A 26,587-nucleotide genomic window follows, 5' to 3' on the forward strand; every position below is an offset into this window, starting at 1 on the left:
TTTGACTCCATCTTATAACATTGTTCTAAAGTCTTTATCACAGTTCAAACCAATCATATTTTACATGACATCACCTTCTACCGACCAGGTTTTACATGACATCACTTATTTTTGTTAGTCCATCCTCTTATGACTCACCACGGTTAAATATTAATCTTCATATATCAGATTTCAACTGTGGCAGATCCTTTCTAAAGTAAAAAAAACAAAAAACTTATATATCCATCTTTACAATGTGGATGAATGTTACGTTGTCATTTATTACACCTAGCTTAGTGCTTAATGTACTTAAAGAGTCAACATACGTTTGAACTCACTTGTCTTTAAAAGTGTGTGTGCTGTATGTGTGTACAAAGCACATGTAATGCGTGATAGTTGTGTTCTGTATGTGCGTACATGTATGTGTGATGTTAAGTAGACGTCAGGCCCATATCTATTTGGTGCCCAGTGTGAGGCCTATAGCCTTCGTCAAGATCAGAGAAGTACATGTATTCTATAACTGTCATAAATGTATTCTTTAATATGAGAAAACTAAGTAATATATTTAGTAATATATTTAGAATATAAGAAAACTGAAAAACATGTCTAGAAAAAACACCAAACTAGCAATAATAATTTGGCACTTGTTAAAGTTTCTCAAATCAGTCCTGCGCCACGTTGTTTGTAGAGCAAATGCACTTGCCCTCATTTGTGCGTCCATCAAAAACAAGGTGTGTTCAGGTGCACTGCTGGCGCGTTGCTAGTTTGAGGCAACTGAAGTAGGTGTAAAGTCAACAGTGCAGTGTGAGCGGCCAGCGGCAGCATAGGAGTGGGCACAATCGCACCCCGGCATGGTTCAGGGCGCGCTATAGAAGCAGAGCTCTCCAATGCTTTAGTTTCTTCGTCTGTTCAGACGTCTGTTAACTTTTCAGAGATGCAGAACACCACACTGCTACTCTTCGGTATTTCACCAGGCACAGTCAGTCTAACCATGGCAAAGAGCTAAGACCAAGCACCCAACAAGGTCTACACACGTTCATTCCAATAAACGGATATGACGTTTTTGTGGACGTTGCCAGTTATGCAGACGCTCATCTACACCCACTGATTAACATGTCATTTACATGACTTTGAAAATGGAAAAGAAAATGAAGTAAAAGAGAAAGAAAATGAAAATCAAACTTTACATTTTAATTTGAATTGCATGAGCATTAATAAAAATGGTCTGTGTACCTTCAGGTCATTTTATTTTCGTTTTAGATAGATCATTTAATAAACAAGAAAGGACCCTGATAGGATCGATGGTGTAAATGCTGAAAGAGAGCCAGTAGAGTCGGTTATCTGCCTGTGCTCCTCCCGAAATGATGTTTAATTAACAAAGTTCGGGAGAAGCCGGAGCATATAAACAGCCGGCTGGTCTATAATCAGCAATCACAGCGTATACACAATCAGCCCTAGCGAGCTCGCTAATAAATAGGGAAACCATCTTACCTGCTCGATATTCTCCTTAGATTAAGCATCCCTCCTCCACCCCGGCTCCTCTCCCAAGCTCACTATCCCGCAGGAACCCCGGGGGTGTGCTCTGGGTTCAGACCGGTTCCGAGCTCGGCGCACTCACCCGTACCAAGGAGCCCAGTTCCCGGACAGCACGCCAAATACGCATAACCTTCATAACCAAGCTCTGTCATTATCCCTATCAACATCACTGTTATCTGTGCAGGTGAACTCGTGAACTTTGTTAATAAAACATCATTAAGGACAAGCCTTTTGAACCATGTGCATGGTACGCAGATTGTTTTTTCCATCATTTATCTAGCAAACGTTTTAGACTCTTTAGACCATGTGCTTATTTTTTTACTTTTGATTTTGTTTAACCTTTTTATGAACAAAAAATGAGAAAATTATCCCTGACAGTTTTATCCACAGAAAGTTAAATAGTAGCACTTGACAGGATGTAAAAAGTAAAGAGAGAAAAAAAAGTAAGGAAACAGATAGATCAACTTAACATTTCAAAGAAGTACCAAACCTGCATATGATCTGTATGATTCATTCATTAACATTGAAGTCGGTTATATTATTTTACAGTTTTTTGATTGCTTAGTCACGATTTTGGAATCAAGGCTATTTTTCTCAAAACAATACACACGGTTTAAACATCTACACACACAATTAGCAGAACAACTCACATCTTTTGCAAAATGAATCACTTCCTTCAAAACTTTACAAAACCCAGTTTTGGTTAGTGCTAGCTGTAGCTCAGTGGTAAGAGCATTGCGTTAATAACACAAGGTTGTGGATTCAATCCCAGGGGATTGCACATACTTAAAAACAAATGTATAGGACAATGCAATGTAAGTCGCTTTGGATAAAAGTTTCTGCGAAATGCATAAATGTAAATGGTACAATTGTAAACCCGGTTAAGTTGGCAATGCTCAAAATTGTTGTGAAAAAAAACGAGTTTTTAGAGGTCCTTGGTTTAAGTAAGCAAACTTTTTCTTATTTTGATTACTGTTAAGTTAAAGTTCTTACCAAATCTTAGCAAGTGCGACTTGAATATTTAAATGATCCTTTTTATGAAATTAAGTAGACAAAACTTAATAACTACACCAAAATTGCATTTTTTAGTTAACTAAACTGAATTAATTCCATTCCTTTTATTTTACATATTTCTTCAAACAATTTGACTTATGAAACCCAAAATGAGCAAGAAGAGATCCCAGAACTTTAATTATCACAGTTCCTGCTCACTGGATACATAACACATCCCACAGGTCAAATGTAGCTTTGCAGTTCCTAAGCACATGCACCACTCTTCTAAAAAATGCAGTGGGTGGCTGGTGGTTCTTCTTTTCTCACATTTTTCACCACCTTACACACATAATGTATTAACATTCATACAGTTAAACTCCAAGTGTCCATCTGCACTTATATACAGTAAGTTTAACACTGGGTTCACTCTTCTATTTAGCTTGTGACTGACTTAGCTACCTTCCCTATCATATGCTAACGTTATCCTCCTATATTTACGCTACATTAACGTCAATTCAGACTATTGACAAATATTACACACATCGACAGTTTTGTCTCGTTCATTTTGTCACGATCCCTTTTGAGGAACAACTTCGAAGCTAATGCTGCTTCTACTGTCCTTGGTTGATAAAGCACTTCTGCTTGAAGTGATTCGAGTAAACAAGCGGGTTTTTACTGATGGTTTCTGATGGATAAAATAAAATGAATCCCCTCCTGTCTCGTGTCTTCCGAGGTTGGGACTCTAAACAAAGACTTGTGTTCGTCTGTGCAGCCAACTGCACTTCATTTTGCATGTTGTCCACAAACTTTAGTCATGGCGTCACGTACACCGCTGTCGCTTGTGAAAACATCAGAGTGGTGGATTTTCATGTGATGTTCTTCATCTTTTTAAACTAGAACCATAAACATCCATACCCAAAAAACATCATCACAGGCTCAAAAACAGAAAAATAATGGCTTGTTTAATGGCTCGAGTCAAGAGCCCAACTAAAGCAAACACAGCAGGTTTGTTGAAGTTTCAACATTGTTCAACATTAATTGTGGGCGCAAAAGTAATATTGACCATTTTAACATTGACTCAATGCTTGTTTGCTATTGAGGTTATTGATGTTTAGTAATTTGTTTTGTTGGTATGTTTTAAAGATTTTTGTACTTTGGTATAATACAGTTATTTTGAAATGTTGCTTTGATCAAAATACATTATATTGGTACTGCACATGCATTGATTGACTGTTGTTTTTATGACAACTTTGAGTATTTAGCAAAATGTAATTCAACAACTGCAGTTGCGTTTAATGGTAATTATAAGTTATTAGGAAAGCAAGTTTTTGTTAAGGTTGGTCCAAAGTTTGTTTTTCTTCTGAGATAAAATCTTTATGACCTGCTCCTGTCTTTGAAGAATGTATTATAATCCAAAGTGTTTGTCTTTCATTTTGTTTCTGTGCAAAACAACCATATGGAATGATATTCCGGACATTATTAAAAAGGAATTGCAAATTGTATTTGAAATTGCGTTTTCAATTTGTGGACGCATAAAATGTGACATAATCCAAACCCAATTGCAAATCGCGCATTACCGTTTGCATTTTCGTTTAAGCAAACGCACACTGACTGCCAAATTTCAAATGGAAAAGCAAAGTCCGTTTGCAACTGTGTTTCCCATATTTTACGAGTTTTGACCCTGTCATATTTAAATGGTAATTTCAATTACCACGTCTGTTTTTTCACTTTCTCAGCGTCGCGTGTGTAGCCAGCCAAAACTCAAATGGAATCGCAATTCCCTTAGTATTTCCATTTCCGATGCCTTACACGGAAACCTGTCAATCAGTGTCAAGGGTGGGATTATGCTATGGGGCGTGTTTGTGTTGGGAAACATACAGTATCACATACAGTAAAGAATGACGACTTTCAGAGGACTCAGATCTGGATTAAACACACACATGAGCCACAACTGACCCAAATCTCAGCCGAGAAATAACTTATAACTCTCTTTCAGCAACAGTAGTGCTTCACTCAGAACTCTTGATAAGGAATCAATTTGATGAACAGATAAATGACTGCGAGGTTGAAGTATTAAAAGAGTCATGACAAAACAGACCAAATTTTTCTTGATCTTTAAACATATAAGAGGTGTTGGTATCCTTTAGAACATCCGAGCAAGTGTAGTAACTTAAAACACCAACGTCCTAGTCTTGTCAGTACTTATTTATATGTTCATTTTTTATGGACTAAACGAGAAGTCTGCAAACTGAAAGTGTATTATTTCATTTAAATACTACTTTCCAACCGGTAATGACCCGTTCATACGTGAGTTTTTATTTATATTGCAAGAGACAGATGTAGAAGAGTGCGCTGACACAGGCAGTTCAGATCTGATAACACTTTATATCCACCATCATGTGTTAAAAACATCTTGGTACAGTGTGGATAATCTGTGCTAATCCTTGTTTTTTGCAGTATGTGCACTATTTTGGATGCAAACATCAGTTTTAACGACGGCTCTGATACGAATCTTTGGGTAGTTTAACAGGCACAGAAACTGGACGTTCAATATTCGTGAATTGGGGGATCGTCTCCAAACTTACATACACATGAATACATACATGTTTCTAGCATTATTAGCAGATAAAGGGAATGACTTACAGCACAAAACCAGCTGTACAGTGTTCATGTAGGTGTCAGCTATAATGTACACCTTTCAGATATTTATATTTATTACAATAAGCTGTCAAATCATATGTAAATATTGCTGTTTCACTACACTCTTAAGAAAAACGGTTCCTAAGCTTAAAACAACAGCACAACCCATTTTGTTGCTATATAGAACCCTTTTTAGGTTTTATAGAACCTCAGGGGTGCTATAACGAAACCATATCTTTATCAGAAAATAGGAGGGGTTTTAATTTAGTTATTTTTATTAAAAATTTTCACAGATTTTACGATTTTCTATTTCCGTTTTAGCTTACAAAAACAATAAGCAAGACATGTAAATCAAGTAATACTTGTATTTCCTATTGGTCACATCATTAAATGTCATGCAGCGTTCAATATATTTGAACATATTAATACCTTTCATAATTTAGCATTGGTGCAAAGCAGCTTTACAGAAAAAGAACATATAAGCCCTAAACAGAGACGTAGGAAAAGTCAAGAAATAAGTTTAAGCCCATTTTAGCACAAAAGTAGTAGAAATGTGGGAACAAAAAAATTATGGAAATAAAAGTATATATATATAACCAGGAAAATTATAGAAATACCTGATTACTATTTAAATTTAACTGGTCAGCAAGGTTATACAGCTGTATCAATCAATAAAATGATTTAATCTTATATTGTTTTCTGTATTAAATGGCAGATAACTACATCCATTATTATTATTTATTTGAGTTTCTGGCCAAACAAAAGTAGGGTCTGGGTCTGGCTTGGTGCACAGATTTGCAGGCCATGATCATCGCAGATTCCCACCACTTTCCATCTATGGCTGTGCTCATCATCCTTGAGCATTAGACTTAACCAGAGCTGTGTCTGTCAGGTGTTTTCAGGAGCCTGAAGATGAGACATGGAGACAAAACAAGTTGTTAGTGTAGAGGTCACTCTCATATGTTAAAATGATGTCTTGGCAGAAGTTTTATTGAGCTGACTCTGGCAGTATAAACATGTTTTTGGTAATGAAGATAACATTTGGCTAAAGATTAATTCGAAATTGTGATTACATTTGAACTTGTCACTGAATTTGCCTCTAAACCGTGGTTTAGAGCTTTGCCTGTAAAGTCACCTTAAATAGAGACATGTACATATACTTTATGTACCATTAGAACACACAAAACTTAATTTCCAAAATTATTTAAACTGTATATTGTTATTGTTTTAATGTGGAAAGGATATCAACTTGAAGAAAATGAATATATCGCCTTTAAAACATTAAATATGACACAATTGTCAGACTTCTGAGCTGATCTGATACTTGGTTGGCACCGTTCAACCAGGAGAAGTAAATAATGATTGATGATATAATATTTGTTTTAAATATTAAGTAGAGTATATACATTTAAACTATGATAAATAATTGGTAAGGCAGATTCCCATTAATCATCTAACCATAAAATATCTTAAATAAAATAAAAAAAACATAAAATATACGATTAATAACTGTCTGAAGCTTACCTGTGGGGTGTCAGTCTGCAGGACTGTTAAATCAGGACTTTGATTAAGGACAAACAACAAATCAGGTGGCAGCTTCTAAAAAACTGATTTAATTTAAACCAAAAAAGGCAGGAATAAAGAACCCTTTCACAACACAAAGAACCATTTCAGATGAAAATAGGTTCTTCAGAAGACATGGTTCTAAATGGTTACCATCATTAAAACCTTTTAAGAACCATATTTTTTAGAGTTTACTATATGGGCTCAAACAGAAATATATACATCATTTAAAGATCAATAGCTTTTAAAGAGAATGCAGTCTTACGCAAAGCATGATGGGAAGGGAAATCCCTCTCATTGAGTAAATGAACAGTAATGCTGACACAGTAATGTAATGTCTTAAATGATGAAGGATTTAATCTTCTTGTTGTTTTGTTTTAAAGCTGCAGTTGACAGTAAAGCTGTTGATGGTGATTACCGTGAGTTCAGCAACACACTGAAGAAGTTATTAAAACAGGATTATGAGAAAATATTGGATGGTTATTCACACCAGAAGACATACTTGACTGATGTCTACACTGATCTCTATATGGTGAAGAATCATTATAGTGAATGAACATGCTGCTGAGGACACGTCAGTTATGTGTAATGACATATTTAAAGTCCAGCGTGACACAGGTCGACAAAACAGAAAATTGCTGACGCTGGGCATCGCAGGTGTGGGGAAAACTGTCTATGTCAGTAAATTCATCCTTAACTGGGCTGAAGGAAAAAAAAATCAGCAAATCATCTTTATTTTTCCTCTGGCCTTCCCATCAACTGAATCTGATTCAAGAGGAATACAGTCTAATGGAACTGATTAATAAAAACTTCTTTAGTTCTGATAAACAACTATCATCACTGCCTAAAGAAGAAGATAAAGTGATGTTCATCTTTGATGGTCTCGATGAGTGTCACTTCTCTTTGAACTTTGAGAAGAGCAAGAGATTCACAGATGTTCATGAGAAACAACAGTGGACGTCATTATAACAAACCTGATCGAGATAAATCTGCTTTCCTCCGCTCTCATCTGGATCACCTCCAGACCAGCAGCAGCCCATATGATACCTCCAGATCACATTGATCAGGTGACAGAGATCATAGGATTCAACGATGAGGAGAAGGAGAAATACTTCACCAGAAACAGCAAACCTGACATGTCAGAGAGAATCATCTCACACATCAAGAGATCCAGAAGTCTGCACATCATGTGTCATATTCCCGTCTTCTGCTGGATCTGTCTCAATGTTCTCCAGCCTCTGATGACTCGAGAGTATCAGAAAAAAACTCCCACAACTCTCACAGGGATGTACATCTACTTCTTACTCTCTCAGATGAAACAGATGAAATCAAGAAAACAAAGTGCCAGTCTTCCTCAGTCTTTTGAAGATGTTCTTCTGAGGCTCGGGAAACTGGCCTTCACACAGCTTCAGAAAGGAAATCTGATCTTCTATAAAGAAGATCTCGAGGAATGTGGGCTGGATGAATGTGGTGGTTTAGTTTTCTCTGGGTCATGCACTCAGATGTTTCAGGCAGAAAAGCCAGTTTCTGGGAGAAAGGTCTTCAGTTTTGTACATCTCAGTGTTCAGGAATTCCTTGTTGCTCTTTACGTGCTTTTCATTTACGGATACAAAAAACAAACCCATTCTGTCTCACTCTTAGCGACTAACTGAAAATGGAGTCAAATCAGAATGAGCTGAAAGATCTTCTGCCCTCACTGAACATCAAAGCAGAAGACATGATACAGACTGCTGAATATATCAAACAGACAATTAAGAAATCTGAATCATCAGAGAAGAGCATCAATCTCTTCCACTGTCTGAATGAACTGAACGATGATTCACTGATGACAGAAATCCAGGAGTATCTGAAATCAGAAGATCTTTCAGCACAAGATCTCTTTTCTGGTCAGTGGTCACACTTGAGTAATCTGATCTAATGCAACTTAACATTTAACAACATGTATTGCTGTAAACCATGACATTTCTAAACCTGGACAATGTTTTTTCTCTAAATGTTTAAATTAAATGTAGGTTGTGCATCAAACATTATAATGAAAGTTATATTAGTTTGTCTGTAGATTGACAGCAGCGGGTAGTTTTTGTCCCTGAATTCATTGTTTAAATGAAGTTATCAGAATATATGAACAATCTCAATTTCAACACAAACAAGTATTTGTGTTCAATTCTTATTTGTAAACACATGTGATGCTTTTAGCTTTCCTGCCGCTGTATGTTCACATGATTTGTGTATTTTATGTATTTGTTGTCTATTAAATCACTAAGTGTTTAATTTGAATGTGTTGTTTGTGTTTTTCCTGCTCACAGTCTTCAGAACTGTAATCTGACTGAAGAGTGTTGTGTAAGTTTGTCTTCATGTCTAAAATCATCGTCGTCTCTGAGAGAGCTGAACCTGAGTATGAGTGATTCAGGAGTGAAGCTGATCTCTGATGCTCTCAACACTCACAACTGTCAACTACATACACTGAGGTCAGACACTTTACTAACAAAATGCAACATGATTTTGGAATATTTTTTATCTTTAACACAATACAGGTCAAATAAGCTTTATGAATACATGTGTGAGGTTCTTAGAGGCCATAAAGCATCTGGCCCACACCACGTCCCAATCAGGTTGATCTAAACCATCACTTTCCCAGGAGAAGTACCTGGAATATAAGAATACTACATGAAAAGATGTGAGTTCTAGACCTTAAAGCAGTAAAAGAGGTCTTATACTCACTTCTTTTCAATGCAGCTGCCAGAGTTCTTACTAGGTCAAGAAAATACGATCACATAACCCCAGTTTTATCATCGCTTCACTGGCTACCCATTAAGTATCGTATTGATTTTAAAATTCTTTTAATTATTTACAAAGCCCTGAACGGTTTAGAACCTACTTACTTAACCGAGCTTTTATCACGTTACAACCCATCACGCTCTCTAAGATCTCAAAACTTAGGACTTTTGACAACACCTAGAATAACAAAATCCACCAAAGGGGGTCGAGCTTTCTCATACGTAGCACCTAAACTCTGGAAAAGCCTTCCTGATACTATTCGAGGGTCAGACACACTCTCCCAATTTAAATCTAGATTAAAGACACATCTTTTCATCCAAGCTTTCACTTAATGCATAGTTAATGAACAGCAGCTACGCTAATTATTCTCTTTATTCTCTTTCCGCCTCTGCCTTGGGATGCCCATCCCGAGGTAGGAAGAAGTTCCACCATGTCCAGACGACCGACAGATGCCCATCCCCAATCTGAGATTACACCAGATACAGCTGCAGACTGACTGACCATCCCAGCTCCATCTAAGGCAATTCCACCAGCTGCCAAGAGAAATATGACCATCGGACCATCCCAGCTCAGACCACTACATCCCCAACCAAGAGCAAAGACGGACTATTTGTCTTATTAATGCTGAAGTTACAATATTTGGTATTAAATGCTAAACCTAAACCACACGTCAGCAGTCTGAGTGCAGCTATGACACGTCAGAGGGGATCTGGCCCTCCCGGTTGAGCCGGGTTTCTCCCGAGGTTTTTTTCTCCATTAATCAATCATTGGAGTTTGGGTTCCTCGCCACAGCAGGGCAGTGTTGGCCTGCTCACCGGGAGACTGCATTCATTCATTTATTTATTTAGAAATTAGATGTTATTTATTAGAATGAACTTACTCGTTGTATAAACACCATGCACTGTGCTGTGTTTTAACTTTTCTGTCTTTCCTGTTTGCCCCTGTAAAGCTGCTTTGAAACAATACACATTGTGAAAAGCGCTATATAAATAAACTTGAATTGAATTGAATTGAATAGAGTACAGCTGCTCCCAAAGAGGTGTTAGAGACCCAGAGAACACCATCAGCTTTAACAGCTCATCTCAGTCTGAAAGAGAGAAACTGAAATGATTTGAGAAAATATCTTTCAGGGTATAATGAGCACAATCACCTCAGGCTTTAAACACAAGGTTTTATTACTACAGGGATCGAGGGAGGAAGACTTTTTGATTTGTGTTTCTCTGCGTAATTCAACCATTCTGATAAATCTTCTCAATGAGTGCTGAGACTATATCCCAGATGACAGAAATGATTTCAGGGGGATTCCCTCACTGTCTGGACCTTTGTTCTTTGGCATCGAGTCCAGGACCAGTTTCACTTCATCAAGGGACAATTGAGCATCTCCTGATAGTGTTCATCAAGTTTAGGAAGATGAAACTGCTGAAGGACAGATAGATGAAAGTCTTCAGAATAACTTTTAAAGCTCTGATTTATATCTCAGGGTTGGGTCTCTCTTTACAACATGCATGTTTGCTCTAGATTCCATTTGTTTGATCAGTCATGCTAATCCTTTACTTCAGCTCTTACCAATGAAATCATGAGATTGCCTCGTGTGATGTTGAATGGATTCAGCTCTGTGTTGATCCACCTGGTTCTTTTATAATGGGAGTCTGATTGGTTGCATGAGTGAAATTAGCCCACCCCCTTGTCTCTAAGTGGTTGTAATGCAAAGTTATTCAACATAAGAGATTTAAAATACCTTATATGGGCATGTTCCCTGTCCCATGTTAAGTCAATGGAGTTTTTTTTCGAGTTGTGAGTGATGTTCTTACAGAGTCTGATAGTGTCTTCAAATGTGGTGAGCCGCATGTTTCTACCCAATTCTCACTCTGAGCTACGACCCATCAAAGTTTGGCCACAATGTTAAGTCAATGTGATTTTTCTGGTGTTTTTCCCCCATATAGAAGCCTGATGTCATGATTCCACCTCTTCTTGTTAGGTAATTCTAGGTCTTGAGGTGGAATCATACAGGATCCTTTGTTTCTCGAGTCTGCGTCATCGTTCCTACCCTCCTGTTCCCAGTCTGTTAATTGGTTTATCTCCTGCACCTGTTCCCTCTTGATTTGCTCCCCTTTAAAACATCCTTGTGTTCCTTGTCCTGTGCTGGTTCATTGTACGTCTTACCTCGTGTGTTCAATGTTCTCCAGTGTCTCCAGTTAATGCTTGTTCCTCGTTCCCGAGTTCTCTGTTTCTAGTAAGTCTTAGTTAAGTGTTTGTTTTGTAGTTTATTTAGTAAGTGTCTTTGTTAACTTTATTATTTATCCTGTATTGTTTTCCCCCTCGTGGGTTTTGTTTTGCCTTTTTGTTCCATTTTATTAGGTATAATAAATATACTCTTGTTTACCCCGTACCATCGCCTTTGTGTCTGCCTCCAATTGGGTTTCCCTCACTGTCTTTCGTGCCTCTCCTGTGGCTCAGTGGTGGGATCGGGGATCAGGGATTTCGTTACACCAGAGACCCGAGTTCGATCCCCGATCCTGACAGAATGAACCAGCCAGAACAAACCCAGCAGGCAGAAGCAGCTGCATTAAGGAGCCTTCAAGCCCGTGTTTTGTTTGGGGTCAAGCAGAAGGGGCAGCTCATACAGGACTTTATGAACTTCTTGGCAACTGCACGTTTTTCGGGATTCAGCGAGGCTGAGCTGACTGTTATTTTTAATACTTGCCTCGATGAGCCCCTAGATCCTGCGGAGATGCGCCAGCTTGAACATCAGAGGTTTGAGGACCTTGTTAAGTTCTTGCTGGAGCGACAGTGGTCCAGGGATCTTTCCGGGGCGGATTCTCCCACGGGGATGGACTCCATTCCGGAGGACTGTATGGTGGGTGCTCTGACCCTTGGGCATTCCACACCGTCCCCGTCCGACTCCGCCAGCACTAAGGTAACCGTGCTTTCCTCTGCCACTCCACCGCCCACCAGTACCATTGGCAAGCGGGGGAGGAAAAAACATCGAAGGGCAGCCCGAAGCCAGGAGGTCCCGAGTCCCGAGTCCGGAGGTCCCGAGTCCAAAAAGTTTTTTGGGGGGTCGCCGTGGGGAGGTGAAGGTCCGAGCGGTCCGCTCGGCCCCAGGATCCCCAGTGGGGGGTCCAGCCCGGTCCAGCCACCGGCGTCCAGCCCGGTCCAGCCACCGGCGTCCAGCCCGGTCCAGCCACCGGCGTCCAGCCCGGTCCAGCCACCGGCGTCCAGCCCGGTCCAGCCACCGGCACCCAGCCCGGTCCAGCCACCGGCACCCAGCCCGGTCGAGCCGCTCTTCCAGTCGGTTCCCGAGCCTCTCCAGCCGGTCCCGTCCGGCGTTCCCGAGCCTCTCCAGCCGGTCCCGTCCGGCTTTCCCGAGCCTCTCCAGCAGGGTTCCAGCCCAGCAGTCCTACAGGGGACAAGGACAGTCCCTCCGAGGACTTCCCCTGTTGAGCCTCCTGGGTCTCAGCGCGCTTGCGCGCCCCCGCGGGCTAGGACTTCCCCACCCAGCCCCGCCCCTTCTGGACTTCCCCCTGTTTTCTCTTGTTTGCCCCCACCCCCCCTCCCTTGTTTGTTGTTTCTGTTGTCACACCCGAGTCCTCTCGTTGTCATTTCATGTTTGCCACTTGTTTTGTTATCCATGTCTCTCTGGGTCCTGTCTTTGTCTCAGTCTCTCTTGTCTTGTTTGTGCCTTTGAGGAGCATCAGGATGCTGCTCCTTAAGGCGGGGGTCCTGTCATGATTCCACCTCTTCTTGTTAGGTAATTCTAGGTCTTGAGGTGGAATCATACAGGATCCTTTGTTTCTCGAGTCTGCGTCATCGTTCCTACCCTCCTGTTCCCAGTCTGTTAATTGGTTTATCTCCTGCACCTGTTTCCTCTTGATTTGCTCCCCTTTAAAACATCCTTGTGTTCCTTGTCCTGTGCTGGTTCATTGTACGTCTTACCTCGTGTGTTCCTTGTTCTCCAGTGTCTCCAGTTAATGCTTGTTCCTCGTTCCCGTGTTCTCTGTTTCTAGTAAGTCTTAGTTAAGTGTTTGTTTTGTAGTTTATTTAGTAAGTGTCTTTGTTAACTTTATTATTTATCCTGTATTGTTTTCCCCCTCGTGGGTTTTGTTTTGCCTTTTTGTTCCATTTTATTAGGTATAATAAATATACTCTTGTTTACCCCGTACCATCGCCTTTGTGTCTGCCTGCAATTGTGTTTCCCTCACTGTCTTTCGTGCCTCTCCTGTGGCTCAGTGGTGGGATCGGGGATCGGGGATTCGTTACACCAGAGACCCGAGTTCGATCCCCGATCCTGACACCTGATCACTTGTAAAAGTCCCATCACACCTCTCCTCAGTAAACACACCCTCTGAGCCTCATTCATGAGTCACGAGAGGATGAGTTACACCACACAAGAAGAACAAGAAGAGTGACGGTTTACTACACAAACACCACCAATACAGGAGAGTGTCTGTCATAAACTAGATGTTCTTTACAAACTGACATTTGTGACTTTTGTGTCATTTTGTTTTTGTTGTGTTTAGATTGTCTGGGTGTAATGTGAGTGAAGAGTGTTGTGTAAGTTTGTCTTCATGTCTACAATCATCAACATCTCTGAGAGAGCTGGACCTGAGTAACAATGATCTGAAAGATTCAGGAGTGAAGCTGATCTCTGATGCTCTCAACACTCACAACTGTCAACTACACACACTGAGGTGTTTCTCTCTACACACTGATCTCACAAAAGAAAAGTGAAGAGTGTGTTGACATGTTGATGTGTGTGTTTGAAGGTTATCAGGTTGCATGGTGACAGATGGAGGTTGTTGTTCTTTGGCTTCAGCTTTTGAGTTCACAGCTGTTACACCTGAGAGAGCTGGACATTTCAAATGTATCTGTTGATCAAAGTTAATTTATCTATAAATCTTCATACTTTAATATTTATTATTCATAGTTATTCTTTCGATTGGGACCTGCAGTTGCACAGAGTCTCACGCCGGCCGGGTTCATGGATCTCACGGACACAAAACTGTCAGTTCTGATCTTTAGTCAGGGGTTACCAGGTAAACTAATTTCATTAAGTTTTGCCGCCACATGCTTGCTCAGAAACATAACAATAGTTATTTTAGTCACGATCATGCAACATGCTAAACCAGATAGGTGGAAATCTGTAACATGTGAGCTTTAGTAATGCCCCGTTTATAATATAAAGACTAGTATACTCTAGTCCATCCTATCCTGACACATCAATTTTGCGGTAACAAAACAGGTTCCTTTCAATCTACTAGTAATAACAGACTCTGAAGAATTCAGATAATATCAACAATAACCATTTATTATGCCAGGTAGGTACAACATAAATTAAAATCATATAATGTGCATACAAATACAATTCTAACTTATAAGCAAAGATTATCAACATAGTTTAAGAATAAAATAAAACCACAAAGTTTATCATACCTGGTAAAATCGAGACACACAGTTGCGGTGTGAGAAGTTCTGGTTACAGAAGCTTCTCTGAGTCTTTTGCCAATGCACCTTATATACCCAAATGTAACAAAGAATCATGAATTCAATGGTCATTGTGAAATTTAGATTTACTCGTGGCTGACGAGATCATCACATGGGATCTCAATCTATCTGTGAACAGAATTCCCCAATAAAGCCAATCCTCTTAGAGGAGTGCAGGTAATGTCCTTAAGTAAAACAAACTCTACTACACTCTTTGTTAGGTTTGAAAGAACTAGACCCTTTTACCCATCGCACCAAGACCTTTAAAACATGATGTTCAAATCTTCATAACATGACAAAACATTATAAACACAATATGGAATGTGTAAGCACTTTTCCAATGATCAAGGCCTGAAGAGATGAAGGGAAGGAGAGAGGTGTGATAAGAAGAGGGGTTCATTTCATGGACATCAACCCCTGATGGGAGGAAAGGATGTCATTCCTCAGGATCTAGCAACAAATGGGGTTTGATTGTTTTGTGTCCCAGCATCACAAACAACCTTAGTTTCTTAGAACTTTTCCAGCTGCCTTACATGTGGAAGAGCGTCAGTCGTATCCTGATCGTATCCTGACAGATTTGATGATGTGTGTCCTCAGGTGTTGTGAAGAGAGAGTCTGACTGGACGGTGTTACTGGGAGACTGAATGGAGCGGATCACATGTTCATATATCAGTGTCATATAAAAGCATTGAGAGGAGAGAGTTATGACAGTGTGTTTGGACAGAATGTAAAATCATGTTGTCTGAGGTGCTCTGATGACACATTCACTGCACTTCACAATGATAATGAAACATTCATTAATGTCTCTCCAGGTGTGTGTAAGAGAGCAGGAGTGTATGTGGACCAGTCGGCCGGCACTCTGTCCTTCTACAGCGTCTCTGACACACACACACTCACACACTTACACACATACTACACAACATTCACTGAGCCTCTCTGTGCTAGATTTCATGTGTATGGTTATGACACCTCAATGTGTCTGTGTGACATAAACGCCTCTATAGAGCCTCCTGTTAAAGGTTCTGTGTGTAAGTTTCAGAGGCCACTATTGGCGATGTAGGAAATTGCAACCTAAAGCTCTGCCACCCCATTACTCTCCCTACTATTAGAGAAACTACGGTTGCCGTCACAGGACAAAAGAGTTCCGTAAATGATAGCGGCCATTATTGGTGGTGTTGATAATTGCAATCTTCGTCTCACAGGCGAACAACAGACTGAAGCTACGGACACAGGACAGAGACGTCGTCGTCTGAGACAGCAGAGAGTAACCTTTGCAAGTAAAGTGACGAGGCTTATTTACAAAGAAAAATTAAAAAATTAAATTGACTTCATTAATTATTTACTCTAATCGTTACAGTGAATATTATTGTTACTTGTTTAGCATTGTGTCAGTGATTTATTCGCTTATTTTTTCATAGCATTTTTTGGCACGGTAACTTGGTTCGTAATTTACTGCCTATTGAAACCGCTTGCTAATGCTAAAGGCGTGTAATCTAACCGCGAAAGTCTTAGCAGACGTTTGGCATCACCCCAATTGTTCAATTGTATCTTCTCAAATCTTCGTGGACACTGTATAAACTGTATAAACTATGCAATTTGGAAGTTTGGATTTTATCCTATCAATTATTAAATTACACATTTGTAGCAGAAAGCTGGCAACTTCGGCATCGCTTAGCAAACCCTTGTCCTGCTTCAGTGCCCTCCATTTGGGAAAAGCCACGTCGATGTTTATTCGGGTTTTCTGCCGTTTTTTGTCTCGATTTGGCCTTGCTGCACCGTATTTTCTCTTTTTTGAATGAACAGATTGACGCTCTATCGGTTCGTGTGCAGAGTATGTGTGGTCTGCCATTATCGCAAATTTTGCTTCTTACTGCAACAAAGAACCGTTTATATTTCTAATAAAAAACACGACAAGAAAATGCTGTTATTGTTCTTCATCTTCTTTTGCTAATCCTTCTCAGTTTGTCCGTGCAGTGCTACTATAGAAACATGGCTGTGCAATTTGATAAATTACATGTAAGGGTGTGCCCGCGGTATATATACATAAAATGGCTCATTGTAAGGTAATATAAACATTTCGGTTCATTTTGTAAGGTATTTCTTCACAACTCACAACATAATTTTGTATTATATATTACATTTTGGTGAATATATCCTTCAAAATCCTACACACTGTACCTTTAGACACAAGAGAGACACACATAACAACATGAGTTATTACACAAATACTGTCAAATCTTTCTCTTCTGGTTTCTTTCATCTGGACATTATGCTCTTCTTGTGTGTGTGTGTATGTGTGTGTGTGTGTGTGTGCGCGTGTCTGTGTGCGTGCGTGCGTGTGTGTGTGTGTGTGCGTGCACGTGCGCGTGCGCGTGTTTTTGTTTGAGAAAATGAGCAAAGAAATCACAATAACTGTCAATAATGACAAAATATATAGATCATGACAGCCGTTCAACTGTATTTACATTATTTATATGTTTGTGTGTCAATATTTGTCACGTCAGACTCTTAGTCACTAGTTTGTTTCCATCAGAGACAAAAGTCCTTGTGTGAGTGGAGGAAGATTTTCTTTGTAGTTTTCATTAGTTGCTTGTTTCTCTGTCACTGATGTGAAAGTTGTCATGAACAAGAGCAGATTCATCTTGTTATAATGTGAGGATGATATCATGCATTGGTGCAGATGAAGTCTTTTGAGCTCTTTTACCCTGTTTATGTTTCACTATTTCTTCTTTGCGCACTGTACAAAATCTCTACAAAGATAAAAAAGTAACTTGAATATAATTTTTTTGTTAAAGCACTGAAGTTATTTTTTGCATATACTGAACAAAATAAGCCAAACCCTGTTTCTAACAAAGATTCTTTTGTTGACTGGACTTTTTTTTGGCCAAAATGCAACTTACAAAACGGGGGAATTCTGAACAAACAATATTGCAAAAGTTTGTAAGTTCCCAAGATGCATTGCGGCACCTTCAATTCTGTGTTTCTTGTTTGTTTTTCTTTTAAAGATTAGTGTTTTTGTTCTTACTGGCTTCATTTATGCTTTAATAATACTGATACTGTAAGTTATCTTTTGTGTGTAGAGTTTTTTCAATGAATGATGGTTTTGATTTGTTACCATGTTTGAGGTTTGTGTGTTGAAGGCTATGAGTGCATTACACAACATCAAAACAAGTATGAATGGACTCAACACAAACTGTTACACAGATACTCTATCAATGTTTTGGCCTTTTTGAGGCAGAGTTATAGTAAAAGACAAATAAACATGTTAATTTATAGATAATCAATCTATTCGCTATTTATGTTCGGCCAACAAAAAATATTTGATTCTGTTGTTCAGTAGGTAAACTTGAAATTTGATGTTTTTACAACTTTTTTAATCAACAAAATATTTTGAGTTTTGGACTTCAGAGACCACATTTGTTGAGAAAGCTCATAAGTTTGATTGTGATCAGTTGCTTTATTATTTTAAGTGTTCTTCAAGCCCAAACCCACAGAGCACAATATTCCCCCACTGCTGAACTGTCAGTCTTGCATCAGTGTAGTTGATTCACAAGTTTGTTTGTGCAGATAATAAGATTAGAGCGATCGGGGCGAGTTCACCAAGCTCGGAACAGGCCTGAACTCAGAGCGTGCCTTTAAAAGCATTTGACTGTATCTTCAATACGGTGGTTTACTGGGGGGGTATCTTCCCATAATGATGACCAATATACCCGTAAAAAATGTACTCTCCCCTTAATCTCACTTTAATATTATCACAGGCATGGCACATATGAGATACACACACATCTTAATATAGAGGTCAATCAAGTCCGAGTCAAGACCGACAGTAGGTCGAGATCGAGTCAAGTCCACGTCCTAATTCAGGTCTGAAACAAGACCTATAGAAATCTTCAAGAATATGTTAAATGTTTAGTGGAAACAATAAAACTGGCACTGAGCTCATAGACTGCATTAAATATACCATGGTATTCACTGCGTTTAATTTACTTATATTAGTTTAAACATATTTTTAGTTGAGGGTAAAAGAGGCCACATAGTTAGTGTTGAAAAGGTAATTTTATTACAATTAGGACTTCCCCCTGACCAAAGAAATGTCCAAAAGACGTATTTTCTTATGTTATAAAGACGTCCATTTATTGAGCCTTGATGATGTTTTCTGAGCACCTGATATTGACCTACAGGGCACCTTTTTACAATGTAAAAAATGAAGTTTATCAGGCTACTTTCAGTTTTCATATGAAAATAAGTAAACTGAGACTCTTTGAAATAAATTGAGTTTATGATTTGAAAAGAGTAAATGAAAACAAATTGAATTTTTTTTAATAATGATAATTGCTTTAAATCAATATCAGTTTTGTACCCACAATAATCACCAATATTGTGACCAGTTTTTGCTTTAATTGGGCTCTTGATCCTTGACTTTTGTTCAATTTAATTTGTTTAGGTCCTGTAATAGTTGCCTATCGGTCAATGAGAAAATTGCATCACTACCGGTGGCTAGTTTGTATCCTCTGACACTTGCTTCACCTCACATTTGTTCTTGGTCTTTAACTTTAACTATGTGTTTTTAACTTTCGTTACCTATCACTGTCGTTGTTTATAACTTTATATTCGAAACCTATATTAATTTAAACTTAACGCCGCTAGCATAGTATTAGCATGTTAGCTTGCTTTCTGATTACACTGTGGAATATCATCTCCCCCTATTTGTCTTGTGTGCTAACTGTTTCTCTTTTTAAGCGTATATACTAAGACTCATCAAGCAACCTTGCTAAGTTAGGATTGCACTTCATACCCGGTGAGTCATGGCTTCTATTCCTATTGTTGTTACTTGCACCTCATGTCATATGTTTCGCTTAGCCTTCTCTGTCAGCGGCGAGGGTTTTAAATGCGATAAATGCAGGGAAGTAGTTTGGCTGACGGGGAAGATCTTATAATTAGAGACTCGCATCCAATCATTATTTGAGGATAGTAAGAGTGTTAGGACCGTAGAAAACACTCTGGATGCGAGTAGGGTTGCAACAAACGATTATTTTGATAATCGAGTAATCTAGCGTTTATTAGACCGATTAATCGACTAATCATCTATTATTTCAATGACTAATCGGTACGTTTTCATGATTATTCAGCTTTTGCAACTTATTAAAACATTGAGTTATACATAATTTACGTAATGAATAAAATCAATTCAGCTTTTGAAATTTGCTTTAATGAACTTGAACCAACTGGTCACTCTCTTTAACTTTGGTGATTCTGTCCAACTCGAGTCACATAAATACTCTCTACAAACTTTTAGATACAAAAAAAAATCAGGTACATTACGGACCAATTTTTTTTAAAATGTAAACAAATCTCTTGACAGAAGCATAAAGCAGCATTTCTATGACAACAGTTCAGTTAAACTCATTCCCCGTCAGCCTTTTTAAAAAAAAGTTGCCAGCCTACGGCAACGTTTTTTTAAACATTTTAACCAAATTTTAATGTCTCACAGTACATTTTCTGTAAAGAACATATGGACAAACAATATGTCCAAGGAAAGATCAGAGTCTCTGCTTTTAACAAAGGAAACCGTATTCTTATATCTTCATTTGTTCTTTTTTATCACTCCTTTGATGTGGGTAGATTTCTTCAAAAATGCATCAATTTGATTAAACAGCTGAGATAATTAACGTTTTTTTTGTCAAAGATTCCACCCAAATTACACTCAGAACAATCATTAAAAACCGATAAGAAATATACGTTCTAGGTCCCGTATTTTTCCCAAAGGTGTGTAACAGCGCCACCTGCTGTACAACAGTACAAACACTGTTTGCCGTAATAACTCATCTTTGGCGGGGAACCTTTTCATCAATTTCGGTGAAAGAGTTAATGAAAAAGAGCAAGTTACAGATGAAAATATATTTAAAATAAAGTCAAGATATACGACTCCTATCACTTAACGTCCCTCTCTTATAATCATTTTCCTATCATGTAATACCTAATAGTGTTATAATAATCAAAACAGGCTTGACTCTTAAGCTCGATCAAAGCTCTATACTTTGCAAAACAAATAATAACATTACTGTAATTATATGATTATTGTTGTTATTATCATTACTATTATTATTGCATTCTCTCATAAAAAGATTTACCACTAAGTTAGTTAGTTAGCTCTAGATGGAGAACAGTCACCTCTCTCCTGCTCCTGTTCCGGGATGTTTCCTTTTTAAATACTCAAGCATGCAGGTTGTGCTGCCGTGAAAGGCAAGTTCTGCCTTGCATGCATTGCACACAACCGCATTATTTGTTTTCAATTTGGTAAAGCTTTCCCACGCTTGTTTCGTTTTTACTCCGCCATAATTCTCGCTGTGTGTCCTTCTACTGCGATAGCATTCTGGAAGGCTGCATTACACTCTAGCGCTACAGTAACGTAGCGATCAAATTGTGATATTGCAGGCCCTTAAATTAAGTCACGTAATCAAACGACTACTCGACAACAAGAATATTTGTTGACAATTTTTTATTGTCGACAATGTCGACTAATAGTTTCAGCCCTAGATGTGAGCAACGTTAGCGCACACAGCTTGGTTTCGGTTGAAAATCCCCTGCAGCTGAGAAACTTTCTGACCGTGAGACGGCATAGTCGCAAGACAAAACATCACTCAACCGTTCCGATTAAAGTCTCGAACAGGTTTTCCCCGCTCAGTGACGCACCAACTGAGAAACCTGCTGAAAGTGCCCTAGTGATCGGTGATTCTATTGTCCGGAACGTTAACATAGAGGCACCAGCCACCATAGTCAAATGTTTACCGGGAGCCAGAGCGCCTGACATCAAGTCAAATTTAAATGTGCTGGCTAAGGCTAATCGTAAATTCAGTAAGATTGTTTTTCACGTCGGCACAAACGATGTTAGACTCCATCAATCGGAGATCACTAAAGATAATATTAAAGAGGTGTGTGAGCTCGCAAGCACGATGTCAGACACTTTAATATTCTCTGGCCCCCTCACTGCTTACAGTGGTGATGAGATTTATAGCAGATTATCATCACTAAATGGCTGGTTGTCTGAGTGGTGCCTGCAGAATAATATAGATTTTATAAATAACTGGAAGAGTTTTGAGGGCAGACCTGACCTGTTGAAACGAGATGGTCTCCATCCCTCCTGGGATGGGGTTTTCCTCCTCTCTAGAAATTTGGCACATAAATAAATAAATAGCATCTAAATAATGCTAAAGGCTGACAACCTGGGGCCCAGGTCAGGAAGGAGACAGAATGGCTTAACCAACTGTCTGCTTGCCGTCTCGCGTTACAGAATACACAAAATATACAACATGTAATATTCCCTTCTCACAAACAACATAAAATAGAGACTGTGTCTGTCCCCCGGATTAGCAAACAAAAAATAATGCGTAAACCTCTTGAAAGTTGTTAACGATATGATAACCGATCATAAAATAGACATAGACAGACATGATTATATTACTCTACTTGTTCCCCAAGATTATTACTATAAACACGAGCCTCGTCTGAAAGGTAGAGGGGGAGGTGTCGCTGCACTTCACAATAATTCTTTCATCACCTCTAAGAAGTCTAATTTTAAATACAATTCTTTTGAAGTCATGGTACTTCACGTATCAACACCTTATACTAAGGATAAAACATTTGTATTAGGCCTCCAGGGCACCACACAGATTTTATTAAAGATTTTGGTGGGTTCTTATCAGAACTATTACTGGCCGCAGATCGAGGCCTTGTCGTTGGTGACTTTAACATCCATCTAGCTAAAGATGCCTTGGGAATGGCTTTCAAAGACACTCTTAACTCCTTGGGCGTTAGTCAACATGTGTCAGGACCCACTCACCTTCGTAATTATACTTTAGATTTAATACTTTCTTATGGTATAAATGTGGACGATGTTAAAATCGTTCAGCAGAGTGAAGACATTTCGGATCATTATCTGATATTATGTTTGCTTCACTGGCCTACGGCTGCAAATCAAACTCCTTGTTACAAATATGGTAGAACGATTTCTTCAACTATCAAAGATGCATTTCTCGATAATCTGCCTGATTTGTCTCAATTCTCAAGCATGAGTAAAAACGTTTTTTTATTGAAAATTTTAACTCCACCTCCTCGGAAACATTAGACATAGTTGCTCCTCTGTGTTTACAGAAGATTAAAAATTGCAGCCCAACACCGTGGTATTATGAACACACTCAGGCTATAAAGAAAGCAACCCGGAAAATGGAGCGGAACTTTAAGAAAACTAATTTAGAGGTATTTCGTATAGCATGGAAGGATAGTACTCGAAAATACAGGAATGCCATAAAAACGTCTAGATCCGCCTACTTTTCATCACTTATAGAAGAAAACCATCACAACCCTAGGCTTTTATTTAACACAGTGGCTAAATTAACAAAAAATAAGTCATCAGCGACTTCAGATTCTGATTATTAGCGTAACAGTGATGAATTTATGAACTATTTCACGAGTAAAATCCAAGATATTTATATATATATATATATATTATATGTATGCAACCAGAATTGAAACCCGCTGAACTACAGCACCCTTAAGGAGAAATTGCAATTATTTTCTACCGTAGATCACGATGAACTGTCTAAAATCATTAGATCATCTAAATCACCACATGGGTGCTAGACCCTATACCTACAAAACTACTGAAAGAAATGCTCCCGGAAATTATAGGTCCTCTTCTTAGTATTATTAACTCATCTCTGACATTAGGACATGTGCCTAAAGAATATAAGGTGGCTGTTATAAGGCCCCTTGTCAAAAAACCCAAACTCGACCCAAGAGAACTAGGGAATTACAGGCCTATATCGAATTTACCTTTTATATCTAAAGTTCTTGAAAAAGTAGTTTCAACTCAATTATGCTCCTTCCTCCAAACGAATGACATTAATAAAGAAATCCAGTCTGGATTTCGAGCATGTCACAGTACAGAAACTGCTTTGATCAGAGTTACAAATTATCTGCTTTTAGCGTCTGACCGTGGCTGTATTTCGTTATTAGTGCTGCTAGACCTTAATTCTGCATTTGACACCATTGACCACAGCATACTCCTGCACAGATTCGAAAATTACGTCGGCATTAATGGAATAGCATTGAAATGGTTTAAGTCTTATTTATCTGACCGTTTTCAATTTGTAGCAATAAACAATGAGGTGTCCCGCAAATCACAAGACCAGTACGGTGTACCACAGGGCTCAGTCTTAGGGCCTCTGCTCTTAGCATTATTCATGCTACCTCTAGGAGATATAATAAAGCGACACGGAATTAGCTTTCCCTGTTATGCTGATGATACTCAACTTTATTTTTCCGCGAAGCCTCATGAAACCCAGCAGTTCCATCGAATAAAGAAATGCATAGTTGATTTAAAAAACTGGATGAGTAAAAATGTTTTACTACTGGATTCGGACAAAACAGAAGTGTTACTTACTGGACCGAAAACCGCCATACGTAACAGCCAAGAATACTGCTTAACTATTGACGGATGCTCCATAAAATCCTTGTCGTCGGCTAAGAATCTTGGCGTTGTATTCGATAGTAATCTGTCATTTGAGAGCCATGTCGCCAACACCTGTAAAATTGCATTTTTCCATTTTAAGAATATATCTAAACTACGTCATATGCTGTCACTGTCAGATGCAGAGAAATTAATTCATGCATTCATGACATCAAGTCTAGATTACTGTAATGCACTTTTAGGTTGTTGCCCTGCAGGCCTATTACAAAAACTGCAACTGGTTCAAAACGCGGCAGCTCGAGTTCTTACACGTACAAAAAAGTATGATCATATAACCCCGGTTCTGTCAACCTTGCACTGGTTACCTATAAAGCATCGCATTAACTTGAAGATCTTGCTTATTACCTATAAAGCCCTACATGGTCTAGCGCCGCAGTATTTGAGTGAACTTCTATTGTATTACAGTCCTCCACGTGGATTACGCTCTCAGGCGTCCTGTCAGTTGGTAATACCTAGAATTTCAAAATCAATTGCAGGTGGTAGATCCTTTTCTTATCTAGCGCCTAAACTTTGGAATATTCTGACCTGCACTGTCCAGGAGGCAGACACACTCTGTCAGTTTAAATCTAGACTAAAGACTCATCTTTTTAATCTTGCATACACTACACTTCCATAATATTAATCCTTAGAGGATTTAGGCTGCATTATTTAGATCAACCGGAACCAGGAACACATCCAACAACAAATGATGTACTTGTTGCATCAAAGAGTGCAGAACAGTACTCTACTCTCAGCCAGTCTTGTCTCTTTGTTCCAAGGTTACCGCAGGATGCAGTTCATGTCCAGACCTGATAGCAGAGCAGAGAATGGGAAGCGGTGACCTGACAAGAGCTGATATGATAGAACTTGATAAAGGACGCGGCGAATTGACACAATTTCACTACAAAATTTCAAATACTATTAGATTTTTAATGATAATCTTAAATCTATAATTTATCTTATTAGTAAGTTTATTTATTTTTTATTTAGGCTTGTCGTGCAAGCACTGGTGAGCTTGTGCAGAGGCAGCAGCTTTTGCCAGAGGGGAACTGGAATCCCCTGTCTGGGCCTGAGTTCTCCTGAGATTTTATTTCTTAATTGGAGTTTTGGGTTCCTCGCCACCGTTTTTTTATATATTGTTTTGCACTATTTGCCTGGCCGGGGGGGCTGCTTTAGAATTTAGAAGTTTTACATAATTAATATTGCATATAGGAATTTATAGTCAGTTTAATATTTGAACTGTGGTTCTCTCTCCTTTATCTTAACTCTTTCAACGCCACTGACAAGTTATCTCGTCATTTAAAAAAAAACGGTTCCCCGCCAAAGACGAGTTATTACGGCAATCAGTGTTTGTACTGTTGTACAGCAGGTGGCGCTATTACACATTTTTGGGAAAAAGTACAGAATCCCGGAACCTAGAACTTATATTTTTATCTGTTTTTAATGATTGTTCGGAGTGTAATTTGGGCGGAATCTTTGACAAAAAACGTTAATTATCTCAGCTGTTTAATCAAAGTGAAACCAACCCACATCTAAGGAGTGATAAAAAAAGAACAAATGAAGATAGAAGAATACGGTTTCTTTTGTTTAAAAGCAGAGACTCTGTTCTTTCATTTGACATAGTGTTTGTCCATATATTCTTTACAGAAAATTTACTGTGAGCCATTAAAATTTGGTTAAAATTTAGGCTGGCAACTCTTTTTTATAAAGTCTGGGGGAATGAGTTAAATGTGTGCTTTCACTGTGCGTGTGTGCGAGTGTGTTTGCGTGTGTGCGTCTATGTCAATGTGTGTAAGTATGTATGCATATTGTGTGTATGGAGCATTTGTATGTCTGTCTTTTGTTGTTTTCACCTTTTTCTTGTTTTTACAGGTATATGCCTTTAGTTGTTTTACTTGTATTCAATGTGTCTCATGTACAGCTGCTTTGTAACAATGAAAATTGTATAAAGCGCTATATAAATAAAGTTGAGTTAATAGTGTTTTAAAAACACCTGTGCGTTGAGAAAGACAGAGATGCTTTCACAAAAAGTTGTGTTATTCTCATGGGAATTGTCAGTCTGTAATAAAATGCAATAGTTTAAAATAAATTAACATATTTCACTGA

At 38.7% G+C, this 26,587-nt stretch overlaps 1 pseudogene; it reads left to right on the forward strand.

Moving 5' to 3' along the window:
* The first annotated feature begins 7,057 nt into the window (after nt 1-7,057).
* On the forward strand, nt 7,058-8,629 carry LOC130413132 (protein NLRC3-like; annotated as a pseudogene).
* The last annotated feature ends 17,958 nt before the right edge of the window (nt 8,630-26,587 follow it).

This window comes from Triplophysa dalaica, chromosome 23 (genome assembly GCF_015846415.1).
Source record: "Triplophysa dalaica isolate WHDGS20190420 chromosome 23, ASM1584641v1, whole genome shotgun sequence".
Classification (NCBI taxonomy): Eukaryota; Metazoa; Chordata; class Actinopteri; order Cypriniformes; family Nemacheilidae; genus Triplophysa; species Triplophysa dalaica.